The sequence below is a fragment of the Leptonychotes weddellii genome, chromosome 11 (assembly GCF_054177405.1).
Source record: "Leptonychotes weddellii isolate Sample4059 chromosome 11, ASM5417740v2, whole genome shotgun sequence".
In the NCBI taxonomy this organism is placed as follows: Eukaryota; Metazoa; Chordata; class Mammalia; order Carnivora; family Phocidae; genus Leptonychotes; species Leptonychotes weddellii.
In genome coordinates, this window is record NC_138379.1 from 1,044,138 (window position 1) to 1,050,732 (window position 6,595).

General features: G+C 50.2%; 1 pseudogene; it reads right to left on the reverse strand.

The window, feature by feature from the left end:
• Positions 1-308, reverse strand: part of LOC145716049 (phosphoglycerate mutase 1 pseudogene) — a 2,141-nt pseudogene extending 1,833 nt beyond the window's left edge.
• Between the last annotated feature and the right edge of the window lie 6,287 nt (positions 309-6,595).

Here is a 6,595-nt window from a genome sequence, read left to right on the forward strand (position 1 = left end):
GGTAATTCAATGACACAAGTGAAAAAATCATAGGATGTTCTCTCAACTGGAAAATACCAATTAAGGAAGCAATTCTGATTTTCCACCCACCTCGGGCTGAGCGGGGAGCTTATCTCCGGGGAGAGGGATCGCGGGGACCGGGGCTCCTCGAGGCCCGAGGCCGGGGCTGCTGCCCGGGGCTTCGCCCGAGAGCGTTGCCCGGCGGCCGGGCTCCGAGGAGGGCCGGGGCTTCCGCGGGGGTGCCGGGAAAGGCTGCGGCGGGCCCTGCTGTCTGAGGTGGGCGTTGGGGACGGGCCCTGACACGGCATCCCGCTCTGTGGCAGCACCAAGGACAGTGTCCTGGGCCCTGGGCAGCCGCGGTGGGTGACGGGTCGCCCTGCAGGCTGGCCGTGTCCCCCCACCTGGTCCAGGCTCCTGCGGGGGCCTCGGGCCCCTCTGTGGGGGGCGGGGGGTCGAGCAGGCTGCAGTCATAAAGGTGAAGTCAGTTAAAGCTGGTAGAGTTCTCACGTCATTCCCATTCGAGTGCTCGCTGCACATAGCAGTTCTATCCATTTCATCTTTCTGACCAAGTAGAGGACCACGGTGGTGGCGGAGTTAAGACGTCCTCTCTCAGCTCCCGTCCCCTTGTTTCTGGTTTACCTTCCCTGTGGGTTTTGCTGCAGGAATAAGTACAGACCTGCCTGTTCCTATTTCTCCTTCTTTCTCACACAGAAGGAGGACACGATATGCTCTCTTCTTATTACTCATAATTAAAATAAATCTTTTCATTTTGAAATAGTTACAGATTCACAGGAATTTCAAACATAGCCCTGGGAGACCCCAAGCACCCTGCAACCATTCCCCCAGGGTGGATGTCCCAGCAGCCGCCAGCCATGTCCCAGCTGGGAGCTGGCCTTGCTGCGGCCTCACTTGCACGTGGCGGCTCCGTGACATGACCGTCCGTCCCGCCACAGTCACGGTCCACTTGCCACCCTGACCTGCCTCCCGTGGCTCAAATGGGATCATTCTGAGAATAAACGGAATCACACGGCCCGTGGCCGCTCGAGGTTGGGGTTTTCTTCACTGAGCAGAATGACCTTGAGGTCCTTCAAGGTTGCTGTGTATGTCAATCCGTGACAGGTGTGACAGGTGTGTCCCGGGGCCTCCACAGCACCGTGTGTCTAGCCACCCACCTGTGGCAGGAGGCTCGTTTCCAGGTTGGGATGATAGGGAAGCTGCCATGTACGGTTTCCCGTGTGGGCACGGGAGTTTTCGTTTCTCTGGGATAAGTGTCCGGGTCTGGGGCTGCCGGGTCGTACGGCAAGCGGAGGCTTCGGTTTGTTTTTTGTTTTTTTTTTTTTTTTAAAGATTTTATTTATTTGACAGAGAGAGACACAGCGAGAGCAGGAACACAAGCAGGGGGAGTGGGAGAGGGAGAAGCAGGCTTCCCACCGAGCAGGGAGCCTGATGCGGGGCTCGATCCCAGGACCCTGGAATCACAACCCGAGCCGAAGGCAGACGCTTAACGACTGAGCCACCCAGGCGCCCGGAGGCTTCGGTCTTTAAGAACCTGTCAAACTCTTTCGCAGGGCGGCTGTTGCGTTCCGCACTCCCAGCGGCTGCCTGTGGCCGCGTTCCTCGGCCGCCGCCGCCGCCCGCGCTGGGCAAGGTCATGACTTTGACTCTCAGCGGCTCTGACAGCCGAGCCCCACGGCTCGCGGCACTGTCGATGTGCACGTCCGGAGGGCGAGCGGTGCCGGTGTGCCCGAGTGCTTACCCCCTTTCACAGCCCCCTTGGCGCGTTCCTGTCGAGGCTTGAGTGTCCTCTCCATGCTCTGGATGCGCGTCTGTGGGCGCACGCGTGGCCTGCAAACGCTTTCTCCCAGCCGGAGCTCCTGGCGGGGGCTCTTGCGGGACAAAAGCTCTCTCTCTATTTGTTTTCCTTTCGATGGGCTTAACAAATGGTGTTCTTTTTGCAGGGCAAAAGTTTTTAATTCTGACAACGTCTAATTCACAGACTTAAAAAAATTTTAACGGATCATGCTTTTGATGTTACCTTTAAGAGCTCTGCCCAGCACCAGGTGCTGAGGATTTTCTCCTATGGTTTTTCTCTTAAAGCTTTATAATTTGTGTTTAAATTTATGATCCACTTTGAGTTAATTTTTTTTATAAGGTGGCGTGAAGTCAAGGGTCTTTTTCTCCCCCCTGCGGATGTTCATTTGCTGCAGTGCCATTTACCGAAAAGCCTGTCCTTTCTCCGTCGCCCCCCGACTGCATACCGCATGGCTGGCCGAGCCTGCGGGGTCCGTCCACAGACTCCATCCCGCTCCATTTGCTGGGGCTCCTTCCTCTCCCTGACCTGCACGCAGTCACTGCTGCTTTGCAGAACTCTTGAGCTCAGCGTGCTGCTCATTCCTTCCACCTGATTATTCTCTTAAAAAAAAAGTTGAGCTATCCTAGCTTTTTCTTCCTTCTCTATGAATTTTAGACTCGATTTGTCTATTTCCACAAAAAGATTTTCCCTGTGTTTCAGTAGGAACTGGGTTAATTCTACATGGATCAAGTTAGGAAAAATCCAGGCAACCAATGTAATTTCCTACATTAATAAACGTAATGAGGGACGCGCATGGATGTCACCCACGCTGTTCCCTGAAACCCCGCTCCTCCGTGCTCACACCTAGTTCTGTGGAGCTGCCAGTCTCTGACTTAGGGATTTACGTAGCCAATGTGGATATCGGGGATGTTAATATTTTCATTGTTACATTTGCTAGAAATGTTCTCTTCTGATCTGCTAGGACCTCAGCAGAGAGATGTTCACTGAGGAAGAGCCGAACCCGAAGACACTGAGCTCCGTGCTTCTCTTTTCCGCGCCCCTCGCGTGGCCTGCAGGAAATTTCATGTTTTTATGTGTCTGTGTAGATTTCGTTTCCTCTTTAGTTTCCTGTCGCGTGTAACTCAGGACCTAGACATTTGCCCCAGATGAGTTAGCGATCACGGCGATGGCCTTGCCGTGGCGGCCATCTCTCCCGCTGACTGGAGCGCCGTCCGTCTGTCCGTCCACCTGCCCCCCGGTTCCATGCCGCCTCGCGTGCCTCTGACCCTGAGTCCATGCACTTGCTGCCTGACCCGTGGGTCGCCGTCCCTCGTGCTTGTGTCTGTTTGGAAAGTCGTTCCTTGTTCTTCCTTTTTTTCGTTTTCCCTTCCAAGCCGTAGCGGCTCCTCTGCAGACATGCTCTTTGATGAGACTCAGAGGGAGACTTGGCCACATGGAAACTGTCCTTTATTTTAAGTAGGATGGAATGAAATTTGTAGATTCACATTACAGAACTCAAGTATAAAGTCTTTCAGAGCGTAGAACAAGGGTTTTCTCTCCATTTATTTAAATTTGGGGAGAGTAGGCTCTCAAGAATTTTTTTTTACTAACTTTTTTCATCTATTTTAGCTTTTCTCTTAGGAATTCCCTACAACACCCCACGATTTTTAGCTTATGAATGGGGAATGTCACACTTTTCTATACATGGTGCACAAAAATCTGTCGGTCTTTGGTGTTGAGTCCCGCACAGGGCGTTTGCTCACTGCAGGGTCTCTGCCCTTAGACGTTCCGTGGCCGTTCACTCCGTCCTGTCGCCACGCCGTGGCAGCAAATAAAACAAGAGCAGCTGCTTTCTTGGAACGTCTCACGTTTCACTGAAGTTCGGTGTCCATCTCTGGCGGCCATCTCTCAGAAGAAAAAGCACTGCCAACTCCTCAAGTTTTCTCCTTATTTCTGAAAACTGATTGTTGAGCTTTGAGTGTTTGGACTTGGCATTTTATTGAACTTACAGGCCTCTGCAGCTGATGATGGAGACACTCACAGACAGATCATTTGTGAAATTTTGGGATTACACAAACAGGTTGTTTACTGTCTTTATCTTCCTGGAATAACCCATGTTCGTCTCAGTGCCCAGCACGTAATAGATGCTCAATAAACAGTTGTTGCATAAATGAGTGAATAGAGCAGCAAGAACGTGGAGACTGCCCCGCTCCGTGGTCCGGAGTCCGCCCCCATCAGTGGCGGGCTCACTGATGGGAGCGGCGGCGTGTACGCTGAGGGGACCCTGCTGGAGCCCAAGCGCCACACTGAAGCCTGAGGCCGTGACCATTGCCTGACCACAGCCCCCCCCGAGGGCCCAGCCGCAGGGCACCCAGGCTTGCTCTGGACCTGTGGGCGCCTTCGCCTCTGCTGTGCATCTCGGGCTGCTGATGGTTTATGAGGTGACAACGAGGTAGGTCCAAACACCCACCGAAAGGTGGGAAGCCTGCCATCAGGCAGCCGCACACGGGCATCACACACGGTGAGGCTCTCCCACAGGGACTTGACAACAATGGGCCAGCCCGAGACAGGATCCAGGGCGAGAAGCAGGACACACATGCTCAAAGGGGAAGAATTTCAGCAGGGAAATGAAAACTCACAGAAAACTGTTGAGTGGAAACGATGCAGGAATCCCCCGGCAGCTCGTGCATGAAGAAGGAGAGAGCCCGGGCACTGGAGCCCCGGGACAGAGACCAGTCTGAAATGAAGCACAAAGGGGAAACCACCAGAGCTGAGCATCCATGAGCATACATGTAATTACGGTTTTAGGAAGAAAAGAGAAAACATGCGAGAAAAAGTACTTGAAAGGACAATGGCCATGATTTCCCCCAAATTAGTGAAAGATGACAAACCACAGGTTCCCGAACTTCAGAGTCCTAAGCAGGACACACATGCACGCACCTGTTACAGCTAACCAGCCAGTTGCAGGACACCGCGTCCCCAGACCGACGTCGACTGAATTTCTCTACATTAGCAACAGACACTCTGAACATAAAATTAAGAAACAAGTTCCGTTCATAATAGCAGCAAAAAGAATAAAACACTTAAGAATTACTGCAGCACAAGAAGTGCGAGGCCACGTGCTGACTTCCTGGCAGGGCTGGCGGCCCGAAGATGGCCAGCGTGCGGGGCACACGCCATGCTCCTGGGCAACGGGAGTTCACCCCAAAAATGATTCGTAAGTTCAAAGCCCTGTCACAATCCCAGCAGGCCTTTGTGCAAAAGTTCACAAAACGACCCTAGTATTTATGGGGAAATACAAAAGACCCAGTATAGACAAATAATTTTGAAAAAGAACAAAGTGAGTGGGACTTTCACTTCCTGATGTCAGAACTTGCTATATGGTCATAGCCACTGAGATGGGGCCGTGCTGGCGTCCGGGTAGACACACAGGAGGAGCGCAGCGGGACCAGGAATCGAGAAATTAACCTTCATATTTATTGCCCGTGAGTGCTCAACACAAGCGCAAAGGCAATTCAACGGGGATAGGATTGTCTTTTCAACGGTGCTGCAGGGACATCTGGAGATCCACACGCAAAAGAGTAAGTTTGGAGCCCTCCCTCAGGCAAGTTGCAAAGATTAAGGCCAGGTGGATCTAAATGTGACGGCTAAAACCAAAATTGATAGAAGAAAATGCGGGGGAAGCTGTTTGCAGCCTTGGTCTGGGCGTGATTCAGTAGATACGACACCAAAAGTGGAATCTGAGACAGGAAACACGGATAAATTAAAATTTTGTTATGGTTACAAAGACACCACTAAGAAAAGAAAAAGATAAGCCACGGATTGGGAGGCAGTATTTACAAATCATAGAGCTGATAAAGGATTGTGTCCAGAATATATATATATATATATATATACACACACACACACACACACACACACATACATTTAAACCTCTGACAGTAATGAGACAAATAACCTAATTAGAAACGGACACAATAATTGAGTAGACAGATCACCAATCTCATGACTTGTGATAAATTTATTTGATGCCACATTTATTTATTTAACACCATACATTTTCCGGCAAGGACGGTCTCCGAGTTCTGCATTCCGTTCGTTCTAACGTGTACTGTTTTTATTAACGTTACTTTCAATTATTTCATATTTTTGCTTGTGATTACCTGTTTAACCCTGAGTTTACAAGCACAGATTATTTTAACTACCCCTTTTGTGACTGAATTTCTTACATTTTTGCCTTGGGGTTTCAGAACATGCACTCTGTGTGCTGACCCTTGGACTATCAGAAGCCCCACTTACGGCTTATTACCTAGACGGTTGCCCAGGCTGTCCTCAGGGCCACGCACATCCACCTGCTTCCCATCAACTCCACTGCAGCTCCTGTAGGTCGCCTAGTGCGGGATCTTTTAATTTAACCCATAACCTCGGTTGGATTAATGCACAGTCATGTGATGGGCCTTCCAGGCCAGGATCTGCTTCTGCCATCCTGAGTCCTGTCTGCCACTGAGCTGTATTCTTCTCTTGCTTCTTATTCTTTTCATAACCACAGACAATCGGATAAACCAAGTTTCTTTCTACTGGCTTAACAAGTAGACATTCTGTTTTTATTCCTACCTATTTATTCCTACCTATTCCTACTTTTAATTTAAACGAAACAATGTCTATGTCTTTAAGTTAACAGAACCTGTGCATTTCCAAACTTTCATTTTTAATCTCACACATCACTATTGTACAAAAAATACAAGAATATAATTTTTCTGATTTGGCTCTTGCCTTTTTTTTTTTAAGATAATGAGTTTAGCA